We start from the raw sequence: 26,347 nt of genomic DNA on the forward strand, positions 1-26,347 counted from the left end.
AACACAAGCTGCAGCTAGTGCCCAAAAGGGAATGGTATCGGCAGTGTCCTTGGAGTGGGAAAATTTTCTGACACCCATGCAGCAGCCCACAGAACAGCAAGCGTGCAGATCCACCTCCAACACCGATCGCCTGGAGAAGATGGTCAAGGACTACATGTAAGATGGCGTAGCTGTGTTGAACAATCCATCTGCACCCTTCAACTATTGGGTATCGAAGCTAGACACCTGGCACGAACTGGCAATGCACGCAATAGAGGTGCTGGCTTGCCCGGCAGCCAGCATTATGTCGGAACGCTGTTTCAGTGCTGCCGGAGGCATCGTCACAGATCGGCGTATCCGCCTCTCCACAGAAAATGCAGACGGTCTGACTCAAATTAAAATGAATCAATCCTGGATTGGAAACGACTACGCAACACTCCCGGACCCCAACCAAGTAACATGAACAATGAACATCTGTGATGGGTTAGCGTTTCCGGTCCCTGTTTATTGAACCTCTCATCTGTATTACATTTATGACTGCATGCCGACAAAAAGCAAATTGCTATCCGCACGCTTCATGTCCGCATGCAAGGCCTGGGTTGTTGTGTCTCAAAGCGTGGCCTTCTCCTCCTACGCCGCCCTCCTCCTGTTCCATCACGTGTGCTGCTGCTGGGTTAGCGTTACCGGTCCCTTTTCCTGGAACCTCTCATCTGTATTACATTTATGACTGCATGCAGACAAAAAGCAAATTGCTATCCGCACGCTTCTTGTCCGCATGCAAGGCCTAGGTTGTTGTGTCTCAAAGCGTGGCCTTCTCCTCCTGCACCGCCCTCCTCCTGTTCCATCACGTGTGCTGCTGCTGGGTTAGCGTTACCGGTCCCTTTTCCTGGAACCTCTCATCTGTATTACATTTATGACTGCATGCCGACAAAAAGCAAATTGCTATCCGCACGCTTCTTGTCCTCATGCAAGGCCTGGGTTGTTGTGTCTCAAAGCGTGGCCTTCTCCTCCTGCGCCGCCCTCCTCCTGTTCCATCACGTGTGCTGCTGCTGGGTTAGCGTTACCGGTCCCTTTTCCTGGAACCTCTCATCTGTATTACATTTATGACTGCATGCCGACAAAAAGCATGTTACCTGTGCAAAAAAAAACAGACATTTCCCGCATTTAAAAGACAGTTTTCCCTATGAAACTTTAAAATCGATTTTCTCAAAAACTATAAGCTCTTTTTGCTAAAATTTTTTTCCTCTTGTACCCACTCCCGAGGTGCACATACCCTGTAAATTTGGGGTATGTAGCATGTAAGGAGGCTTTAGAAAACACGAAAGTTCGGGTCCCCATTGACTTCCATTATGTTCGGAGTTCGGCTCGAACACCCGAACATCGCGGCCATGTTCGGTCTGTTCGGCCCGAACCCGAACATCTAGATGTTCGCCCAACACTACTAGGCGTTAGTTTACAGCCTTTTTGTCACACCTCCCTTAAACTTTTGCGCAGTATTGTACATATATTTACTTACCAGCCATGGCTAGGAAGAGCGTTCTGTCTGTGACGTCAGCTGCAGACACGGAAACGCATAATTACCTTATCAATGTAATTAACTTCAGAGGGATAAATTAATCCTTCGGAGGCGATAACCTTCATTGAGATTTTTGTGGAACATAATGAGATGTCTCTTGTTTTTTCAGACTTCACTTAATCTCCAGTTCAGTTAATTTCAGTTCTTCATTATTTTCTTAATTAACTGTTGTAACACGACGGCCAATGAAAACAAAACGCATACACACTACTTCTGTTAGCAACAGATGTAAACAGAAATCATAGCAGAACTTTGATGGGAACACTCTTTGCTGTGTACCCCTTCAAAGTCATCTCTCATCCTTTCTGTGACAATTTACCATGTAGGATGGAGACCACCCTACCACCCTCCCATCGATAACACCAAGGTGGGCCTCCTACCACCAAATATCCCAAGGTGGAGATCTTCCCTCCATCAATAACACCAGGGTGGGCCTTCTGCCCCCCCCCAACCCCCCATCCCATAATAGAGGCATTTTTCCCATTACTAACACCAGGGTCGGCCCACCTACCCCGAAACGAAATATCCCAAGGTAAAGGCCTCCCTCCCATTAATTAACACTAGGGTGAGCCACCTGCCCCCAAAAATTCCAGGGTGGAGGCCTCTCTTCCTTTACTAATGCCAGGGTGGGCCCCCTATCCCCTCAAATCCCATAGTGGAGGACTCCCTCCGATCACCAACAACCCCCACAAATCCCTTGAGAACCTAATATTTCAGTGGTAATGTCATGCTAAGGCTTTTGTCTGGGTCCTTCTTGACTCCTCCTAGAAGTGGGCCTCTACATCACTGCAGCAACCTCACCTCCTACAGTGACTTCAGGCATGAATTGTAGTGCTTGTATGACTCATCCCTCACTACCTTTGCCACTGATCAGAGAGGAGGTGTGGCTTTCACCACACAAACTTACTCCCAATATAACAAGCTGTAGCGAGTATGTCTGTGTAAACAATGCCATCAAGGATAAGGCAATGTATAAGTGACACAGGGGTTTTTGGGGCAGGGTGTTGTGGTCTGTGAGAGTTGGGACAGCGCTAAACATAGCTTAAGTGCCTCAGGGTGGCTTTGGCTTTGATGGCTGTGGTGGAATCATGTGACCTTAATGTGAACCAGAGACGAAGCACCCTCATGTATTTTACCATAGATATCAGTGGGAACATTAGAGAAAATGCCTACCCTGCTCTCTGTTTAATTCTTCACTGCTCAGCCTGCTTGTTATCAGCCCTGATAAAATCCCAGACTGAGCAATCAGTCTGCCTTTGCTCAGGAATCATTATAGCTGAGTCATTATAGCCAGAAGGGGGCTTAAACGACATCAGAGAAGACAGACTCAGCTATAATGATTCCTGAGCAAAGCCAGACTGAATGTTCAGTCGGGGATTATATCAGGGCTGATAAAATCCCTGACTGAGATAAGACTGAGATAAAATCCTCGAACAGTTAAAGGGAACCTAAACTGAGAAGGATATGGATTTTTCCTTTTAAAATAAAACCAGTTGCCTGAATCGCCTGCTGATCCTGTGTCTCTAATACTTTTAGCCACAGCCCCTGAACAAGCATGCAGATCAGGTGTTCTGACTGAAGTCAGACTGGATTAGCTGCATGCTTGTTTCAGGATGTGATTCAGCCACTATTGCAGTCACAGAGATCAGTTGGACTGCCAGGCAACTGGTATTGTTTAACAGGAAACATCCATATCACTCTCAGTTAAGGTTCCCTTTAATTAGAGATAATTTATAAGACAAGCATTGTTAGAGTGACCAGATTTTTGTGGGTCCAACCTGGGACGGGGAGGGGGAGCGCGGGGGGGGGGGGGGGGGGGGCGGCACGCGCAGGCGCCGCGGCAAAAAGTGGGGAGAACTGAGGAGTACGCAGCGGCGAAGCGTCGAAAAATGGGAATGGCCATGACATTTTATGGGCGGAGCTAATGTAATGATGTAACAGCGAGGCATAAGAAAGCAGTGTTTACGCCATAATGTGGACAAACGAGAATTTGCATCATGGGTGTGCAGAAACTGTGTGATGCTAATAGTATACCGTAACCACAAAGTAGAAAACATAGCCATCTATGACCATTAAATAATAAATGCAGCAACAGTTACCCCGGACACCAGAAAATTTACGCAATGGGCAACATGTCAGCACAAAATAAATGCAATGCGGGCAACATGTGAGTACAAAATAAATGCAATGCGGGCAACATGTCAGTACAAAATAAACGCAACGCGGGCAAATATGTCAGTACAAAATAAACGCAATGCGGGCAAACATTTCAGTACAAAATAAACGCAATGCGGGCAAACATTTCACCAGAAAATAAACGCAATGCGAACAAACATTTCACCAGAAAATAAACGCAATGTGGGCAAACATTTCACCAGAAAATAATCGCAATGCGGGCAAACATTTCCCTAGAAAAGAAACGCAATGCGGGCAAACATTTCACCAGAAAATAAACGCAATGCGGGCAAACATTTCACCAGAAAATTAACGCAATGCGGGCAAACATTTCACCAGAAAATAAACGCAATGCGGGCAGACATTTCCCCAGAAAAGAAACGCAATGCGGGCAAATATTTCCCCAGAAAATAAACGCAATGCGGGCAAACATTTCCCCAGAAAAGAAACGCAATGCGGGAAAACATTTCACCAGAAAAGAAACGCAATGCGGGCAAACATTCCACCAGAAAAGAAACGCAATGCGGGCAAACATTTCACCTGGAAAAGAAAGCATTTACTCACCTGGCAGAAGTCTCCGGCCTCTGGCGCGCTGTTCCCGGGACCACCTTCCTCCTTCTCTTGTCTCCCGCGCTGACAGGGCTACGGCAAGATGGCGCCCGAAGCCCTGTACTGGAGACACAAATAGTCTCCAGTACAGGGCTTCGGCAGCCATCTTGCCGTAGCCCTGCTCGCCTGCCGATGTTGTGTCTGATTACGCTGCCTGTGGATTTGCGCTGCCCCGCATGCGCAGTAGGAGACTGTGCGGCCACATTTCCTATAGAATGATGCTGCTGGAGGTAAAATACTAAATATCTCCGCTCACACACCTCTTACACTCCCCAAATTTTCAGGGTAGAGAAGGGACCCCCCCCCCCCCCCCGAACGACCTCTATGCCAAATTGCAGCCCCCCAGACCCGCTGGTTCCCGAGATAGATTTATCTAATCTATCTCCTGAACCAGCGTGTCTCGGGGGCTGCAATTTGGCATATAGGTCGTTCGGGGGGTCCCTTCTCTACCCTGAAAATTTGGGGAGTGTTAGAGGTGTGGGAGCGGAGATATTTCGTATTTTATCTCCAGCAGCATCATTAACTTCACACTGAGCATGCGTGCTACTCAGTGTGGAAGGGAGCTTCCGGGCAGCGCAATCAGACATTACACCGGTGTCGGAACAGACACCGGAAGATCAAGGAGGCTGGAGCGGGGCTGCAGTCAATGAAATGGCACGGCGTCTATAGACGCCGCTGCCAGTTCATGAGGATAGAGTGGCCAGAGTCCCGAGGCCGGGACGTCCCGCTGCTGAAAGCGGGACGTTTCCCGGGACCTCATGCTGCCTGGGACAGCGGACCCCGATTCCGGGACGCGTCCCGGGCAATCCGGGACGTCTGGTCACTCTAAGCATTGTGCATTAACCCCGTATGAGGCAAAGCAGGTGCTTTCGGGTGCACTGCGTCAGCCACGGCTAAAGCACTAGTGCTATAGTCCGCGTCCTGCATACAGGTAATTCATGGTTCCGGACTCCAAATTACTATCTCCAGCGCTGTCTTCTAAGCTTCCTGTAGCTCCCAGCGGCTTTCCGGCAACCTCCCTGCACAGCTCCTGGTGTTACCTAAACCGTGACACGCCGAGAGCCGTGTACGGTTGCTAGAAAGCAGCTAGGAGCTACAGGATGGTTAAAAAGTGGTGCTGGAGGCTCCTTAAAGTGAACCTAAAGCCGGTTAAAAAAAATGAGATTAACTCACCTGGGGCTTCCCTCAGCCCCCTGCAGCCGATCGGTGCCCTCGCAGCTCCGATGCCTCTGCACCCGCCGGTGAACACTTCCGGTTTGGCCGCAATAGCAGCATAGGGGGCGATATACAGGCTGGGAACGCGAACAATCACTCGCGTTCCCATGCCTGTCGGCCGGTGACGGCCATACCGGAAGTGTTCGCCGGCGGGTGCAGAGGCATCGGAGCTGCGAGGGCACCGATCGGCTGCAGGGGGCTGAGAGAAGCCCCAGGTGAGTTAATCTTTAAATTTTTTTTAACCGGCTTTAGGTTCACTTTAAGAATTTTAATCCCCGAAAAAACCACCAGCAAAACCCCCCAAAACACAGTCCCTGTTATCCCACCAGGTAGGCCGGTTAGTTGAGACTTTCGGTTTCTTGAGTTCCTGATAATGGGGGCTTTGCTGTACCAAGGTATGAAAGAGGATAAGTACAGCTATTATATAATTAGTGTAATAACTTTGTGATACATGGTAATAAAAATTACCTTTTGTTGCATGGCTATGATCAGCCAACAAAGGCAAACAAAACACAGAAAGTCTGAACCATGAAGAAGATAATTATTCCACCATCAGCAAACTTCTCTGTCCTACTGACCATCATTATTCCGAGATTATTTACTCTAGAATAATGAGTGGTGAGGAGGTTTTTTTTCCTCATGGAACAAAGTGTTGGAGCATAGCGAGGAAAAATGTGAAACATTCACTTTCAGAGAGGAAACAGCAGGAGCATCCTGTATTTCTCCTCACATCAGCAATACCCTCTTCCAATACCAACACCACTGAGCATTCCAGCTGTGACACAAGTGTCAGCCACCAGCTGAGGCATAATGATCTCCTAGCAGACACTAAGCCGCATCACATATGTCCTGCACATACGGCACTGTGGTAGCTGAACCAATATTTATTCACTGGAGCCCAGGGCTGCTCTTTGTCAGCTGTTGTAGGTTTGAAAGTCCACTTGGTGATGTCATTTCAGGTGCAGATTGATGACATCATCATTTACTCATGTCGTGCCTGCACTTCAAACATTTAAAGCAAAACTCCAGATTCCTTAAAAAAAACCTGGGTGCTATATATTCACAGAGGCCTGGTGCACACCAAAAACCGCTAGCAGATCCGCAAAATGCTAGCAGATTTTGAAACGCTTTTTCTTTTTTTTCTGTAGCATTTCAGCTAGCATTTTGCGGTTTTGTGAAGCGTTTTTGGTGTAGTAGATTTCATGTATTGTTACAGTAAAGCTGTTACTGAACAGCTACTGTAACAAAAAATGCCTGGCAAACCGCTCTGAAGTGCCGTTTTTCAGAGCGGTTTGCGTTTTTCCTATACTTAAAGGGAAGGTCCAAGCAAAAAAAAAAAATGAGTTTCACTTACCTGGGGCTTCTACCAGCCCCATGTAGCCATCCTGTGCCCTCGTAGTCACTCACTGCTGCTCCAGTTCCCCGCTGGCAACTTTCTGACCTCGGAGGTCAGGGCCGAATTGCGTACATTTTTACACATTCCCGCTAGTGCAGGAACATTAACACATACATTTTTACGTGTTAGTGGTGCAACGCGTAAATTTTTGTTCCTGCACTAGTTGGAATGCGTAAAAATGTATGCAATGTGGCCCTGACCTCCGAGGTCAGAAAGCTGCCAGCGGGGGACTGGAGCAGCAGTGAGTGACTTAAAGGGCACAGGATGGCTACATGGGGCTGGTAGAAGCCCCAGGTAAGTGAAACTCATTTTTTTTTTTTGCTTGGACCTTCCCTTTAACATTGAGGCAGAAACGCATCCGCAATTCAAAATCTGCAGCAGCCCGGGAGTATGCGTTTCTGCAAAACGCCTCCCGCTCTGGTGTGCACCAGCCCATTGAAATACATTACCCTAGCGGATCCGCACCCCTGCAAGCGGATCGCAAACCGCAGCCGAACCGCTCTGGTGTGCACTAGTGAGTTGGTTTTACTCAAGCAAGTATAATACTAAAAGGGAGTGTCACAAGAAATTCGAAAACGTCTGGGGGCGTTGTGTAACTTTTTATAAACTTGACCTGGAAGTAGCAGTAGAATATTGTACCGTGTTAGCCATGAATAAAAGGGAAAAGTTTTGGGTCAGGATGATACCATTTATTGGCTAACTTAAAAATATATATGAGTAAGCTTTCAGCCCTTAACCTGTAGGTGACCGCGTCGCGCCGATGGGCGTGCACGCGCCGCTAGCCCCAGGAACGCCTAATGCCGATCGGCGTAAAGTCCTTGGAGCAAAGTTTGCAGGGGATCGCGCGCCGATGAGCGTGCTTCCCCACTTCAATGACGGAGCTCCGCTCCGCCATCAGCCTCCCAGTGGCGATCGCCGCTAGGAGACTGGTAGACGGCGAAACCGCTGTCTATTTACTTAGTACAGCGCTGCGAGCTACAGCAGCGCTGTACTGGGGACAGCTGTGTGACACAGCTGTCCCCCTAGGGGAGACAGGAGTGATTGGCTGTCATAGGCTGATGCCTCTGACAGCTGAATACGGTGATCGGCTGGCAGGGGGAGGGAGGGTCGGGTACAAAAATAAATAAAAAATAGTAAAATTTAATAGAAAAATAAAGAAATAAGTATTTACTTAAAAAAAAAAAATAAACATTGGGGGAACGATCAGACCCCACCAACAGATAGATGTTGGTGGGGAGAAAAGCAGGGTGTGGGGGTGGGGAATCACTAGTGTGCTGAGTTGTGCAGCCCTGCAGCGAGGCCTTAAAGCTGCAGTGGCCCAATTTGAGAGAAATGGCCTGGTCTTTAGGGGGGTTTAACCATGCGGTCCTTAAAGGGACTCCGAGCAGTGCAGAACCTATGGAAAGATGCATATAATTTTAAAGCTCTCTTTCTCCTCTTTCCAATGATATACAAACCGCCGCCCTATGCCTTTTAGTTTTCGCTATTTTCGCGATTGAAATTGCCGCGGCCGCAATTTCAATCACGAAAATAGAGAAAACTAAGAGGTGTAGGGCGAGGATTTAGGTGTCGCCAGAAAGAGGAAAAAGAGAGCTTTAAAATGATATCCATCTTTCCATAGTTACCTTGTATTACACAGGGCGACTTTTTCCTGAAGTCAGCAGCTCCATTCTGCTGAATGGAGCTGCTGACACTGGGGAAAGTGTCGTCCTGTGTAATACAAGTAACTATGGAAAGATGGATATCATTTTAAAGCTCTCTTTCTGGCGACACCTAAATCGTCGCCCTACACCTTTTAGTTTTCTTTATTTTTGCGATTGAATTCGCGGCTGCGGCAAATTCAATCGCGAAAATAGCGAAAACTAAAAGGCGTAGGGCGGCGGTTTATATATCATTGGAAAGAGGAGAAAGAGAGCTTTAAAATGATACGCATCTTTCCATACGTTCTGCATTGCTCGGAGTCCCTTTAAGGTTAAACCTTTGTTTCAATGAAGGCATCATATTGACATGTTTCATAAAAAATCCATGTATCCCCTTTGATGTTGCATGTAAAAAGCTGTTTAGTAAGCATACAGGATTCAGTCTGATGGAGGCTCAAGGGCCGAAAGCATACTCTTATATACTTTTAAGTTAGCAAATAAATGGTATCATCCTGACTCAAAACTTTTTGCTAGACCTGGAAGATTAACTATTGAGTGTGCAAATGATTAATATAGGCGGTGCTCTGGGAGGAATGCAGACAAACATTGGACGAACCAGATTTAGTTTGGAGAAGGGGGGTGGGTGTTAACTACTTTTGCAGATACTGATCTTTCACATGTGTACAGCATCTTTGTGTACAGCATCTTGCAAAGCTTTTTATCTGATGGGCGTACTCAGCTTAATACAATAGACTGTGTAGAGTATAGGTCCGTACACACGCCGGACTTTAGGCAACGACGGGTCCGTCGTTGCCTCCCGCTGGGTGGGCGTGCCAGCGACAGTCCGGCGTGTGTACGCTCTGTCGTCAGACTGATACGGCTGTTTCTGAGCGATCCGCCCGGCGGATCGCTCAGAAACAGCCGTATCAGTCTGACGACAGAGCGTACACACGCCGGACTGTCGCTGGCACGCCCACCCAGCGGGAGGCAACGACGGACCCGTCGTTGCCTAAAGTCCGGCGTGTGTACGGACCTTATGGCTCTCATACTACATGGAAGGGGGTAAAATTGGTCTGTGATCTTTCATTTTCCAAAGACTTTTATCTCAAGTGTGTACTTACTGTAGCTTTAGCGATTTGAAGCGACATTTTTCAGTAAATTGCTGAACTACTATCGCATGTGTAGAAATCAAAGTGAATTTGCAAAAAATGTCTAAAATATTGAATGCAGTATTTTACCGATATATTATTCTCTTCTGAATAGCGCTTAGTGAATGGAGACTCTAGGGATGCTCATTCGGATTTGGCGGAATTGAAAGCTCCGCATTTACAAAACACGGAAATCTGTGTTTCCGGTCGGAATTCAGAAAACAGATATCGGAATATCGCAGAAATCCAATTTATTGCAACTCCGTAATTTAAGCCCAATCACAGAATTTAGATACAGGTAGTCCCCGGTTAACGAATCAGATAGGGAAAGTAGGTTCCTTCTTAACCTAAATCTGTTCTTAAAGTGAATGGGAACTGCGTTCTAAAAAAAAATGAAGCAAATACTTACCTAAGTAGAGGGAAGGCTCTCGGTCAGATAGAGCCTTCCGTCTCATCTCTCGGTGCTCTCTATCCTGTGCTGGCTTCCCTCCCCCCCCCCCCCGTTTCAATCCCCCACCGAAAGGGTATTTGGAAGTCTTCGGGAGCCGTGTCCCCCCGAAGACGTGCAGCTCCATACTGCACAGGCGTGAGCATGCAAGAGAGCGTGCTTGCGCAGGTGCAGTACAGGGCCGCTCTTCTTCAGGAGCACTCGGGCTCCGTGAAAACTTCTGAAGCCTCCTTTGGCCAGGTAAAGCAGTATTTGACTAAATTAGTCAAATACTGCTACCGGGCGAGCCAGCACTGGAACGAGGGGACCAGGAAAGGAGCCAGAAGGCTCTACAGGACCCAGAGCCTTCCCTCTCCTTGGGTAAGTATCTGTCTCATTTTTTTAAATGCGGTTCCCATTCACTTTAAGTCAGAACATTGTGCCATTTCTGTCCCCTGTACTTCCTCTGTGCCCGTCTGTGCCTTCAGTGTTACCCTCTGTGTCACATCTGCCCTCTGTCTGTTTATAAGCCTTTTTTTTTTACTTTTTTAAAATTAATTTTCTCAAAAACTACAAGTCCAATTTGAAATTTTTTTTTACTTGCTCCCATGGAAACACAGAATTCATGCCGTTCGTTTTGGTGGGTCATTAGTAAGTCAGGGGCTACCTGTACATTGACCTAATTAGAGAATGCAGAATTTTTCAGCAAAAATTGAATTACCGTGGTCAATTTAGACCAATCACGAGATTCATTTTTTCTGACTTCAGTTGTTTTTTTTTGGGGGGGGGGGGGGGGTGCAGGTGCATTTTCTGGTGCAAAAAAAAAGACAAAATACTGCTCAAAAAGTGGAAGATTGGAAATCAGAAAATCGGAAAAATAGAAATCGGAGAAATGGAAGATCAGAAAAATGGAAATTGGAAACTGGCATTTTTGACCATCCCTGGCCCAAGACCAACAGCTAGAGTTCCCCTTTATTTCTGATATCCCTTGTTCTATCCTCATTAGACTTTCACTATTGTGCTTGGCTGGATTGCCACTTGGCCTAATTTGAAAGCTTTTGTTCATCCTCACTAATAACATTACTGAAGCCAACCTATCCAGAGTGCCTTCCTCGTGGACAAAGCAAACCATTCGGAACCTTTGTGTACATGTCTTGCTCTCGCACTCAGAAGTAAGGTGAGGGAAAGAAATAACGATGTTATTGCATCGCAGAACAGTTACACTTATTTTAGAGAAGCATTAGGTGGGTCACCTTGGCTCCACGCCCAGAATGAAACAGTGGGTGTCTTGTGAAATGCGAAGCGACGTCCATGTCTGCAGTGTGCCCGCGCTCTCCTTGAGCCAATCCGTCAGGGCACTCGCAGCCTTCAAATCGCGTTCTCACAATGGGCATATGGAAGTCATTAGGCTCTTTGTTAAGTTCATACAGCTCAGCAAAGAAAAATACTCACAGTCATAATAAAATGCGACTGCTGTGACACACTAACAGAAATGAGCGAATGTGTGAGAGTTTGCTTAGCCATTTCACCTGATTCAGATACAGGGGACTGAGAGGCAACCAAACTTGATTTAGAATATTAAAAACAACTAGCCGACCCGCGGCGTAGCATACGCCGCATAAGAGGGTACAGGGCAGGAAGGGGGTATTGGGCACAGCGGCGGGGAGGGGGGTCAGACCCCCCCCCCCCTAAACTGGGTCCCCCATGTGTGCTCTACCTCCAGCTTAAGCTCAGCAGGAACCTCCCCCTCCTGCTTAATCACAGTAGCAGCCGCCACTATTAGTAAGAGGCAGCGGGCGGGGATGACTCACCTCTTCCGTGTTCCATCGTGCGTTCCACTGTCGTCACTTCCTGCAATGCCACACACTGTATTGGTGTAATTTGCCTTTTTAAAACAGAAGGAAATCTGCAATAATTCAGTTATAAGTGAACATTTGTGGTTACCCACAATGCACTGTTACAATATATGCAAATTACTCCTTTTCCCCCTTGGTAAGCCAAGCAAGCATCCAGAGTTGCTGGTGTATAGCAAGCATATAGCTTTAAATTTTAAACAGTCATACCAAACCCACATGTAGAAAGCCTGTTTCAGACTTTTGGCCCTCATCAGTACATGGCAGGGATTGATACAGCTGTATGAGATAGGGATTGGACCAGTACAACAGAGTAACCAAGCAGCTCAGGGTGACCCAAACCACTCGGAATGTATAGGGGGATAAAAGGGACCAAAAAGACCTTCAACGAAGAAAAGCAAAGCTTGGTGTAATTTGCCTTCCTAAAACAGAAGGAAATCTACAATAATTCATCTATAAGTGAACATTTGTGGATACCCACAATGCACTGCTACTAAATATGCAAATAACTCCTTTTCACCCTTAGTAACCCTTAGTTGGTTTATAGCAAGCCTATAGCTTTAAATTTTACACAGCTATATCAAACCCACTTGTGACAGCCTGTTTCAGACTTTTGGTTCTCATCTGTACATGGCAAGGATTGATACAGCTGTATGAGATAGGGCTTGGACCAGTACAACAGAGTAACCAAGCAGCTCAGGGTGACCCAAACCACTCGGCATGTATAGGTGGATAATAGTGTTGTCCGGATCATGAACGATTCGGATCTTTGATCCGAATCTCTTTTGTGAGTCGAATCATCCGGATCATCAAAATGAACAGATTCGGATCAAAAGGGGTGGAGCCAGGAGCGGCATGCCCCCCTCTCTCAGCGGGCAGCGGGGTCCTGGAAGCAGAGCGGAGATGGATCGCTCAGTTGGAGGGAAGCCAGCCAGCCTTGCAGGGACAGGTAGTTGGGAGAGGGGACATGGGTGCCACTGCCAGATATGTGTGGAGCACACTACTGGCTGCAATGTGCTGCTGATTATAGGCTGGCTGTTGTAGTTGTGAACAAATGGGAAACTTTTGGCTGAGAAGCACAGCTCAGTAACTCTGCAGACAGCTTGGAACACAGGCACAGTGATTGCTGTGCAATATGATCCTCCTGCACTCTGCTCTAAACAGCTGCACTTATCTTCTCCCTAAATTTATGTGTTCGAGGTGAGAAAAGGGGAATGCTTTCTTTCACTGTGAGACGTTTGCATTCAGAGTATACAGAGGAACATATAGGTGAAATACAGAGCAGGGACAAGGTCCTCCAGCACCCAAGGCTGAGACACCAAAGTGCGCCCCTCCATCCCTCCCACCCCAGCTGTAACACACTGATTGCTATTAGACTAAGAGGTGCCACAGGGCCCACAACCTCCCCAACACCTTAATATCTAGTTATCTGGCTTGAAGTCACTGCTATGTATCCCCTTTTATTATTTCTTTCTGCTTCATACACAATTAGGAATGACAGCTGAATGAATTGTGCGCCCCCTCCTACACTGCGCCCTGAGGCTGGAGCCTCTCCAGCCTATGCCTCGGCCCGGCCCTGGTGAAATATATGTAAAGCATATGATTGCAATTGGGTATTGTGTGCAAAAAAACATTTCTGCTCTCTGCTCACCCCTCTTCGTTCACCTCCTCCCTTCTGTTCACTCCCTGCCCATCTCTGTCCCACATCCCCCCTTCTCTATCTGTCCACCCCTCTCCCCTTCTCTGTCTGTCCACCCCCCTCCCCTTCTTTGTCTGTCCACCCCCTCCCCTTCTTTGTCTGTCCACCCCCTCCCCTTCTTTGTCTGTCCACCCCCTCCCCTTCTTTGTCTGTCCACCCCCTCCCCTTCTTTGTCTGTCCACCCCCTCCCCTTCTTTGTCTGTCCACCCCCCTCCCTTTCTCTGTCCGTCCACCCCCCTCCCTTTCTCTGTCCGTCCGTCCGTCCGTCCACCCTCCCCTTCTCTGTCTGTCCACTGCAGGGAAAGTCCTGTCCTGCTAGCCGTTTCACCCCCCCCAATGCTTCCCTAGTAAAATGATCTGAGATTTGGATCAAAGATCTTTTCAATGATCCGATTCAAATTATCCGAATCATTGAAAAGATCCGAACTTTGCATCTCTAGTGGATAAAAGGGACCAAAAAGACCTTCTACTAAAAATATCAAAGCTTGGTGTAATTTGCCTTCTTAAAACAGAAGAAAATCTGCAATAATTCAGCTATAAGTGAACATTTGCAATTACCCACAATGCACCACTACTAAATATGCAAATTATTCCTTTTCACCCTTAGTAAGCCAAGCAAGCCTATAGCTTTAAGTTTTACACAGTCATATCTATCCCACATGTGACAGCCTGTTTCAGACATTTGGTCCTCATCAGTACATAGCAGGGATTGATAAGGCTGTATGAGATAGGGCTTGGACCAGTACAACAGAGTAACCAAGCAGCTCAGGGTGGCCCAAACTACTAAGAATGTATAGGAGGATAAAATAGACCAAAAAGCCCTTCTACAAAAAAAAAAAGCAAATCTTGGTGTAATTTTCCTTCTTAAAACAGAAGCAAATTTGCAATAATTCAGCTATAAGTGAACATTTGTGGTTACCCACAATGCACTGCTACTGAATATGCAAATTATCCCTTTTTGCCCTTGGTTTGATAGGACACTACTTCTTCTTCTTGCTTGGACCAGCCCCTTCTTCTTGCTTGGACCGGCCCTGGGGGCAGGGCGCTACTTCTTCTTCTTGCTTGGACCAGCCCCTTCTTCTTGCTTGGACCGGCCCTGGGGGCAGGGCGCTACTTCTTCTTCTTGTTTGAAGGTTGAGGCACTTACTCTATTATATATATAGATGCTAGAGGCGCCCCGAGCTCTGTTCACTGCTGATTAGGGCTTTTTCACACTAGAGGCTGCGGTAGAAAAGGCTGCCTTTTGCTGTCAGCACCGGCGTAACAATAGTGGAAGCAGCCCCTGCCACCGTTTTGGGGGGGCAGGAGGGGTCGCAGCATGAGGGGAGAACTTTGCACATCAGTGGGGAGGGGGACAGTCCCCCCTCTCCCTCACCTCGGGCTCTCCCCCCTGCGCTCCCCTCCTGCATTTATCCACATGGCAGCAGCTATAATCACCCCCATTCACCACGGAGGTCTCCTATCTGCAAGGGCTTCACATTACTTCCTGTTAGAACAGGAAGTAATGTGAAGCCCTTGCAGATCGGAGACCTCCGGTGGTGAATGGAGGTGATTATAGCTGCTGCCATGTGGATAAATGCAGGAGGGGAGCGCAGGGGGGAGAGCCCGAGGTGAGGGAGGGTACTGTCCCCCCTCCCCGCTGATGTGCAAAGCTCTCCCCTCATGCTGCAACCCCTCCTGCCCCCCCAAAACGGCCCTGAGCAGGCCCGGGGGGGGGGGGGGGGGCACTCAAATTCAAATTCTTGCAGGGGGGCCCAGGGACTTCTAGTTATGCCCCTAGCTGTCGGGATTTTTGTAGCCTTTCCAAAATTTTCAAAGCTTTTTCATAGCGTTTTACAGCTCATATGAAAACGTCCTTTTTTTTTTCTTTTAAAAAGAAGTCAACAAGTCAGCTGTTAAAGGCTTTGAAAAAGCTGTAAAAAAAACCCGTAGTTTGCCTTTTCCATTGACTGATACACAAAAAGTTGACGTTGGCTGTAAAAAGCTTTGAAAAAGCTCCGGGGAGCTTCAAACAGCAACGCCCCAAAAAGCTGCTTTAGGTGTGAAAGGTAAAATGAAAGTCTATGGACTTTTATTTTACCTTGGAAAAGGCAAACTATGGTCTTGGCTGTAAAACGCCGAAATTAGCCTCTAGTGTGAAAGAGCCCTTAGGCATGGCTTTGACCTGAGGAAGTGGAATTGAAGCACACGAAACGCATTGTCTTTTTTGTGCAATAAATTCTACTTTCAAGCAGACTTTAACCCGAGTGCTGAAGGTGGTTGTGTTTGGCAACCCTGGTTTGTGAGTACCCAATTTCTTGTAACTACTTTTGTCTTATCTACCCTGACATACTACACTATATTGGGCTCCTTCACTTCTTCTTTTGAACACTCGCTTCTTTTGTACATTCCAGTTTAATCAAGGCGACTTGATCTACTCCCTACCTGATTCAGATCTCTCTGAATTTGAGAATTTAAGATCCACTAGTAAATTGTATTTTACCTTTTCCTTAATAAATTTAAGCTGAACTGAAAGCAAACCTGAAGTGAAAATATTATATAGGAGAGAACAGAGGTGCCAAAAGGATTAAAGGGGTTTTAAAGGAGCTTAAAAGTCAAACATTTGGTAATTAGAGGAGGCAGTGGTGGACTTACCCCCTCCAAGCAGACACAACACGACTGCACATTCAGTCTATTTATTAACGAACTCCAGATAAAACAAAGCAACGCGTTTCACGGGTCAGTGCCCGCTTCCTCAGGCAATAGAAAAAGGAGTTACAGCATCTAGCAAAGCAAACAGCACTCCGCGCCTCTGCCAAGTGAAAATAAATTGATACACCGTTTTATTTATACTCCTAATCCTAAATAGGATTTTCCTGGAAACACATATGCTTATTTTTAGACTAAATGTTAAACATATAGGTTTAAAGTTCTGACTGTCTCAGGTAAATGATGGCATCTTTTTGTCTATTTTGCTCCTTTTTTTTAACGTTTATTCAGCTCCCACAAAGACAAATCTTGAAGTTTCAATGTTTTCCTTGCATTATTTCTCAGTTACACAGGTGTTTGTATGACTTCTAGTCATCAGAGTAAAGCTACAGTGGACTTTCCTGTTGCAGAGAAACTTTCATTAACCAGTTGAGGACCACAGGTTTTACACCCCCCTAGTGACCAGGCGATTTTTCACAATTTAGCACACTGCAGCTTTAACAGTATATTGCTCGGCCACACAACATACCACCCAAATCGATCCTACCTCCTTTTCTTGTCACTAGGAGGCCTTTCTTTTGATGGTCTCTGATTGCTGCTGTGATCATTATTATTTTTATTTATTTTTTTGAAAAAAAAAAAAAAAAAGCGAAAATCTTAAAATCTGAAACACATACAAATAAGAAGTACATTTCTTCCTGAGTAAAATGAGCCATAAATTACTTTTCTCCTATGTTGCTGTCACTTACAGTAGGTAGTAGAAATTTGACATTACCGACAGATTTTGGACTAGCCCATCTTCACATAGGGGGGCTTCTCAGGGTTTTCTTTAGTTTTAAAAGCACTTAGTGAATGGCAGTTGCTCCGTCCAACTGCCAAAATAGTGTGCAGTGAGCAGGGAGGCTGGCCAGCATCTTTGTACAAAAGGTTTTACAGTAACTGTCTTTAAAAAGAATAAAGGCCATGCTTAGAATCCCCTATGGAGAGATGGACTAGCCCAAAACCTGTCGCTTCTGTCCGATTTCTACTACCTACTGTAAGTGACAGGAACATAGGAGAAAAGTAATGTATAGCTCATTTTACTCTGGAAGAAATGTACTTCTTATTTGTATGTGTTTTAAATTTAAAGATTCACGACTGTTCCTCTTTAAATCATCATAGTCTCACTCCCTCCCCCCTCCCCCCCCCCAAATTTGCCCTGGACGGCGATCCATCTACTTCCTCTCCTCTCATAGGCATCAGCCTATGAGAGGGCTTGGAGTGTGAGCCGCTTGGAGGGACAGCTTAGTGTCCCCTGTACAGCGCTGCGCTAGATCACAGTGCTGTACAGATGTAAACAAAGATTTTTTAATCGTTTTTATTTTGGTTAATAGCTTGCCAGTGGGCTGACAAGCTGATCATGGAGCTCTGCTCTGTATCTCTGCAAGGAACGACCGCTCATGCGCTCGCGGTCCCTGCTAAACCCCGCCTCCAGAACCTGACGCTGATAGGCAATCCTGGGGCTGCCACCCTTCCGCCGCCGATCGGCATTAGGCAATCGGGAGGGGATTAAAGCCTCATACACACAAGGAAAAAAAGTTGTTGAATGTGAATGAGGAACGGCTCATCTTTAAAATGTCATTTGTAAATCTAAAGCACAAACGATGGCTTAAGTGAACGATAAACAAAAGATCCAGGACAGCGCTTGGGCACTTTGAACAACCGACATGACGGATTACTTCTGAAGATATTCATTCATCATCAGCAGTGTGCATAGACAACACATTACATGCTGCTGGGACACACACAGCACGCTGCTTTATCGTGCTGGCTCTTCATAGAGTCCTGGCAAAGCATCTTTGAGCATCCCGACAGAGATCCCCATTGGTCCAGAGTTTAAACCAAAGGATTTTCATTAGTCAGTTTAGAGGACCAATGAATACTCTCCTCAGGGAGGATTGAATTTGTCATTGGTTGAGCCCATGAGGCAACAGGGAGCCATGGCGGGAATCCCTGAACAGTATAGCTGGAAAGCAAATGGAAAAAGCAGCATGCAGTGTGTTTCCTTAGCGGGCAGCAGTGGTGAAATAGGTTGTCCTGGCGGCCAGTGGCAGAGTGACAGGCAGGGCCGGGCCGAGGCATAGGCTGGAGAGGCTCCAGCCTCAGGGCGCAGTGTAGGAGGGGGCGCACAATTCATTCAGCTGTCATTCCTAATTGTGTATGAAGCAGAAAGAAATAAGAAAAGGGGATACATAGCAGTGACTGCAAGCCAGATAACTAGATATTAAGGTGTTGGGGAGGTTGTGGGCCCTGTGGCCCTCTTAGTCTAATAGCAATCAGTGTGTAACGGCTGGGGTGGGAGGGATGGAGGGGCGCACTTTGGTGTCTCAGCCTTGGGTGCTGGAGGACCTTGTCCCTGCTCTGGTGACAGGTGGTCGTCAGAATGGTGGCTTGCAACCGGCAGTGGCAGAGAGAACACTTCAGTTCAATCAAAATGTAAAGAAGAACAAAAAGGCAATAAGTAAAATAAGTGACAGGTGAAAAACAGGAATACAGAGTAACCCCCCCCCCCCCCCCCCCCCGTTTATTAACCTATTTTGTAACACTAAATAGGTATAGGGTCAAAGTGACCTCCAGTGCCTATTTACCTGAAAGGGGTTGGACATCTGGGGGTCCAGATTCCAAACAAGCCCCCAAGAACTATGCATCCCCACCTTCTCCTGGGCACTTGCGGTGGGGAAGAGCCCCTTGTCCGTTATATAGACAAGGGCTCTGTAGGAAAGGTGGAGTATTTGTTATCCCACTCTTGTAGAGCCCCCCATATCATGTATAGAGATGGGCCGTACATCAAATTTTAGGTTCACGAATTTCAAGCGCGAATTTCCTCAACAATTTGCGAACCTGCAATTTGCAGTGAGCTCCATAGACTTACATGATAGGTGAATGGCCGCCAACTTTAGCGGTTAATAGCAAAGCCCCCTTAGGTACTATAAACACCACATTTGCAGAATATGTGGAGGGGAAAAGTGGGTACAAGAGGACTTCCTTTCCTGGGAGGGGGGCGTGCATCTGGGGGTCCCCTTCTTAAAGGGGACTACCTGATGCCACTATGACCCCCCCCCCAAGGGCGTCAGTGGCCCCCACCTCCTCCTGGAGCACCGGGAGGTGGGGAAGAGCCTCTTGTCCGTGGATTGGACAAGGGCTCTAGGGGGGGGGGGGCGGGGAGCGAAAGGCTTGGCCGCCCCTCTCCCCTGGAGCCTCCCCGTACCATGGACCATGCGGGCTGGTATAGCTCAGGGTTGCGAAGCCCCACTCGGCCGAGGCTCCTAATTCTGGCTATCCGAGCCTGTATGGGGGACGAGGGGTTAAAGAGGCTTGGGAGGGGCGGGGAATCCACATAATTTTTTTTCAACACTCTGGACATAAAAAAAGTTTCAAAAATAGGTAAAGTTCACTGGCGTAACAATAGGGCCTGCAGCCCCTGCCCCCGCAGGGGGGGGGGGGGGCCCGCACGGAGCTGTTTTGTGGGGGCTGGAGGGTTGGCAGCATGAGAAAAAAGCCGTGGCCACAGTCGGCGGGGAGAGGGAAAGTACCCCCCCTCCCTCACTTAGGGGCTCTTCCCTCTGCGTTCCCTTCCAGCTTAAATGTGTGTCCGTGGGCAGCGGCGAGCAGCGACGGCAGCAAACAGATACATACCTTCCGTGCGCTCCAGCCTGCGTTCCTCTCACTAGCCTCTGACGCGATTTCCGGTATAACAGGAAGTCACGTCAGAGGCTAGCAGGAGGAACGCACTGGCTGGAGCGCACGGAAGGTATGTATCTGTTTGCTGCCCGCCACTGCTCGCCGCTGTTCGTGCTGCTTTAAGTTGGAGGGGAGCGCAGAGGGGAGAGCCCCGAGGAGAGGGAGAGGGGGGGAACTTCCCCTCTCCTCGCCGACTGTGGCCACGGCTTTCCCCTCATGCTGCCAACCCTCCAGCCCCCACAAAACGGCCACGAGTGGGCCCCAGGGAGGGGGGGGGGGGCAGCTCTGAAAATCTGCAGGGGGGCCAGGTGGGGCCTAGTTACGATACATGTAAATTTACCTACCGTTAGGTTGCTACATTGTCTGTCATTTACCACATTTACATGTATTTTGTTTTCCTATTGAAACTTATAAATCGATTTTCTCAAAAACTAGAAAGTCTTTTTGAAAAAAATGTTTTCCTCTTTTACCCACTGTCCCCCTCCACATACCCTGCAAATTTGGTGTATGTAGCCTGTAAGGGGGCTTTGCTAATTAACCACTAAAGTTGGCTGCTGCTCGCCTGCCATTAAAGTCTATGGGAAAAATGTAAACGTAAATTTGTGTTAAACGCAAATTTCGAACACCCCTTGTTTGCTGTGAACTATTCGCCGGCAGAACAGTTCGGCCCATCTCTAATCATCTAACAAGCAGCCTGGTATGGCTAGAATAGAGGAGCCCACGCAGGACTCAGAGGCAAACGCAGGGGGGGATTACAGCTGCCCAGAATCCCCCCTCAGACCAGGGCTGGTGCAGTGTCTGGGGACAGGCACAAGTTGAGAAACCAGAATATCTACAGCACTGCCCCCTTTCTTTCCCTGCTACAGTTGACTTTGGACAGAGCAGCAGCGTGTGTACAGAGCATGGAGCAGCAGCGTGTGTACAGCGCATGGAGCAGCAGCATGTGTACAGAGCATGGAGCAGCTCTGGTGAACTCAACAAAGTCAGGTATGAGCACAGCCCTGTGCCTTGCTGTGTGAATGCTTCACTTTCCCCTTAATTAGCAATGTCAGCTGTCCTCATTATTATCTGTATCCAAACTGCTCTTGATCGGTCCCATTGTCGGTCTGACGGGAAATTGCATTATGTGCACCCAGCATGATGTCCTACCTTATTATTATACTACATTGTGCGTGGCTGAGGGAGAGCTTTCAGGAATCCCCCCCCCCCCCCCCCTTAAAATCCTGGGTTTGCCCCTTCAGGTTGACTGAGCCATCCTGGCTATACCAACCCTTGCCATGGTGGCCACTTTAAACTTTCTTTGACCTCTTCACTCCCATGCAGGCTGGTGGATTTTCAAGTACATTAACTTAAAGGACGACTGAAGTGAGAAGAATATGGAGGCTGCCATATTTATTTACTTTTAAACAATACCAGTTGCTTGGAAGATCTGCTTGCCTATTTGGCTGCAGTAGTGTCTGAGTAACACCAGAAAAAAGCATGCAGCTAATCTTGTCAGATCTGACAATAATGTCAGAAACACCTGATCTGCTGCATGCTTGTTCAGGGTCTACGGCTAAAAGTATTAGAGGCAGAGGATCAGCAGGACAGCCAGGCAACTGGTATTGCTTAAAAGGAAATAAACATGGCAGCATCCATATCCCTCTCGCTTCAGTTGTCCTTTAATTGGTATTCACAGGAAAATCGCAATGTATAATTTTGCATACAAATACAGATGCAAAATGGACACCGTGCATGTACAAGTGAGGACTGAGCAAGTTACCCTCCGTAGTGGCAGCTTCGGGTAACATCATATAACAGTAGTGCCCATATGGCAAATACCTTCTGTGCCTAATATAAAAAATCCAGCCCTGCACAAAAATGGACATCAAAAACCCACACCCACTCGTTGAAGATCACTATTTATTTTTTTGTGGTGGCAGGTCCTCTTTAAGGAGATGGGTTTGCAAACCTGCCCTGAGCACACACCCTCATAGTTTATTTTCCTTGCAAAACTGGCTAAAATAGTCACTGGATTTGAATCCTCCCCTTCACCGGCATCTGTTTTCTATCTGTGAAGCTGGAACTGTCAGCATACAGGCAACAGGCAGATCGAATGAAGCGGATGACATCATCACTGAGTGTCCTTAAAGAGACTCTGTAACAAATTTTTCAGCCTTAGTTCTTCTATCCTATAAGTTCCTATGCCTGTTCTAATCTGCTCTGGCTTACTGCAGTCTTTCCTAACTGCACTGTCTCTGTAATAAATCAATGTATCTTTCCTCTGTCCTGTTTGTCCGGCTAAAGCTTGATTGTGTGGAATGTGCAGGGCTGCTTGTGATTGATAGAAGCGATACACACCCTCTGCAGGCCCCCTGCATACTCTGAATGACTCACACTCTATGCTTAGCTGAGCCTATTAGAAGCTGGTTAGTTTGTTTGTAAACACTGCCTAAAACTGTTAATTACAAGCCAGGATTGCAGCAGAGAGTGGCAGAAACAGCACAGAGGGGCACAGGAGAAAATAATGAATAGAATGGTATGCTTTTTATTCTAAGAATATTAGAGTACAGATTCTCTTTAAGAGATGGCCACGCTTTCTAGAATAAAACTCGCGGTGTACATGAAATGGGCCTTAAAACAAAATGTTTACGTTCTGCTAATCTGGCTGAGCGGTAAAAGAAGTGCGTTTGGCTGATTTTTAGTGGCTTGGTCACTTTCGGCTCTCTCGAGGCCGGTCTTGTTGAATGACGGGATTATGCGCGTTAATGCTGCTTTTACGGAAATTGTGAACTAACGGCTGAGGACGCCAAGATGTTTGTAATGTTTAAACGATGTTCTTAAATATTTGTTATGACTGAAAACACAGAGGGAACAATGTCTGCTGTTACTGTTTATATATAAATGGCTCTAATGAGGTAGTTAGCGCTTTTAACCATTAATCTGCGGTTTGTCGTGCTAAAGGTGACAACAAATTCATTTTGTTTTTCTTGTAAATCTTTTCAGCCTTGGGCAACACATTTCCGCCATGGTAAAGTAGAACTCTAGACTCAGCTTTTTGTTTTAGTTTTAGATGGAAAAAGTTGACAGCCTCTGTCAGGTTCTGCATCGGGGAGATTATTTTTTGCTCCCTTTCTTTTCTTTTTGCCTTCTTAAAAAAGGTATTTATGATAATTCCGCCTTAAAGTGCACCTGAGATGGACGCCTTCCTCCAGCCCCCTTCAGGCTGATTGGTCCCTCGCTGTCCTTCTCCGCTCCTTGGATCTTCCACAATTCAGCCTGGTAATTTGGCCAGTCAGGGCCAGTCGGCTCAGGTACATTAACTCTTGCCAACCCAGCACATGTGCAGTACTTGCTGACTGGCCGATTTACTGGGCTGAATTGCCCCAAGTATGTATATGTTTTTCTTTAGGTCCATCTAAGGTTTCCTTTAAAGGGCAACTGAAGCAATAAGGATATGGATGCTGCCATATTTATTTCCTTTTAACCTCCTTAGCGATAATCATGAGTCCAGCTCGGGGTGGAAAAAACAAGCTAGGAGCGGTTATCTTGAGCTGATATCGTGGTAGCTGCTGAGAGGTCTATGCAGAGCAATGCGCACAGCGGGCATTTTTACTCACCTCCCGGGGGATCCCGACGTCGGCCACCATTCTTCTTCCTCTCCTCCGAGGCTCTGCTTCCCCCTGGTGAGATCTCACCATAGTGTGGCAGCGCCACCTGGAGGACGGAGGGGGAACTGCAGTGCTGGATCCCAGGGAGGTGAGTGAGTGCTGGGCTGCTGCAGATCTCTCTGTGATTTTCTCCAGCCTTTAGGATTTAAAAGCATGCTAAAAAATTGCACCGCTTTTTGACTCTAAAATCTGGGAAGAATCATAACGCTAAGGGTGTTAAACAATACCAGTTGCCTAGCAGCTCTGCTGATCTATTTGGCTGCAACATGTTACAAATTTTAAATGGAACCTGAAGTGAGAGGTATATGGTGGTTTCCGTATTTATTTCCTTTTTAAAAAATACTGGCTCCCTGGCAGTCCTGCTGACCTCTTTGGCTGCAGTAGTGTCTGCATCACACATCTGAAACAGGCATGCAGCTAATACAGTCAGACTTCAATCAAAAACATCTTATCTGCATGCTTGTTCAAGGTCTATGGCTGAAAGTATTAGAGGCAGATGATCAGCAGAACATCCAGGCAATGTGCATTGATTAAAGGAAATAAATCTGGAACCCTCCCTATAATATCCATATTATTCTCATCTAAGGTTCCCTTTAAAAAATGTAGCTTTTGTAAGAAAAAAAAAGCGTTTGGGCACAGTTTTGCCTTTTTGAACCCAGCAAACACAAGAACACAAATTGAATAAACAAATAAAAAACCCATGTTACCTGCACTTGGTTTTATCCCAGGGCGAGGCTGTTTTTATATGGCTCTTCCACATTGGAAAATCAAATAATATTTTTAGCCAGAGTTTTAGATGAAGCTGGAAAGTGAATTTAATGAAACTCCGCAGAGTGTTTTATGTGAAAAAAAGTATCTGCCAACATTCTGTAGCAGTATTTGCCAGTACCAGCAAATATTGCTTACCTTGAACACTGGTGAATGCAGGAGAAGCCAACCAGGCCAATGCGGACGTGCAATAAGCTAACAGCGAATCAAAAAAGGTCTCTTCCAGGGGTGTCAAATACAAATACAAAGTGGCCTGAAATTAAACACTGGAACCAAGTTGCGGGCTAACCTCAATGTCTAGTGGCCACCTCCTTCCCTTATAAAATTCCCTGGTGTCTAATTCCCTCCCGTTTCTATACAGTTACCTGATTTCTAGTGCTCCCCCCCCCTCTCCCCTATACAGTTCCCGAACTTCCCTGGTGTCTAGTGCCCTCCCTCTCGCCATACAGTCTCCTGGTGTCTAGTGCCCCCTCCCCCCATACAGTTTCCTGGTGCATAGTGCACCCCCTCCCCTATACCAGGTGTTGTTTACTGCCTCCTCCCTTAATTGGTGGATTCCTGCTAGGTGGAGGGATCACTATGATATGGGAGAGGGGGAGTACAGTAGTATGTTATTTGTTTTAGGTTTGGAGGGGGAAACAGAAACAGGTAAAAAAAGGAACATGCAGCAAGTGGACTGATTGGGCACCGCCAATACAAAATATCGGTATTTGGCGCTGGAGTGGATATTTGGGTGCCTAGTGGATAACAGGCGCTGCTACACTGTCTGCTATATATCCGGCACCGCGGGTGACCAAATGCAGATATTTTGCGGCGCCCGGCCACTATTTTATATTTTTTCTTCCCTAAGAGGTGCGGATAGTGTGTGTGTGTGTGTGTGTGTGTGTGTGTGTGTGTGTGTGTGTGTGTGTGTGTGTGTGTGTGTGTGTGTGTGTGTGTGTGTGTGTGTGTGTGTGTGTGTGTGTGTGTGTGTGTGTGTGTGTGTGTGTGTGTGTGTGTGTGTGTGTGTGTGTGTAAATAGTGTGCGCGGTGAGTTTGGAGGAGTTCGTTTTAGGCATTAAGTAAGTAGTTTGTGTGTGTGTGTGTGTGTGTGGGGGGGGGGGGGTTAAGGGTTAGGCCTCAGGTGGGAGGGCTCTGTGTGAGAGTAGGGTTAGAGTTGGCCTTAGTAAAATACCAGTATTTAATGTTGATATTTTACACTTTTATATGAAAATATTGGTGTTTAATCCCGATATTTTACCAGCAGCCTTTACGCGCCCACATTTCCAGGCGCCCTTAATTAACGTATGCAAAACCATGGCTGGTATGAGGGGGGACACATTGTCGCCACTGCCATGTGCTGACAGCTCCAGAACCGAAACGAATAGCTCCGAGCCGTCCAAAGACTGAGCTTCGCATTCACCCCATGAGGAGGATTCCTGCCAAAAATGTTCTCAGTGGAATTTTTTATAGCCTGCCCTCTTGAAGAAAGCAATATCATTTGGGATGTTTAGCTCTGCTTTAACGTTCCAGAATGTAATCAATAAGTGCTGAGTGGACATCTCTGAGGTTTGTAATGGTAACCCCAGATGTGATAAGCTGTGTGTGGCTTTGCCCCGCTCTGTGATTTGTGTGTTTGGACTGGATTCACCCCAGAAGACCTAAAAAATGAAGATGTCTGCAGGTTTATCTCCACGGCTGTCCGCTTTTCCTTTCCTGCATGCAAATCCTGCAGACAAAGCAAGCCTGGTGCATTTCTGTCTCCCTTCTCTATGCTAGAAAACAGGAACTGACATTTCATGTGATTCTGGCGTGTTATGTGGAG

Source organism: Hyperolius riggenbachi, chromosome 1, assembly GCF_040937935.1.
Source record: "Hyperolius riggenbachi isolate aHypRig1 chromosome 1, aHypRig1.pri, whole genome shotgun sequence".
Taxonomy (NCBI): Eukaryota; Metazoa; Chordata; class Amphibia; order Anura; family Hyperoliidae; genus Hyperolius; species Hyperolius riggenbachi.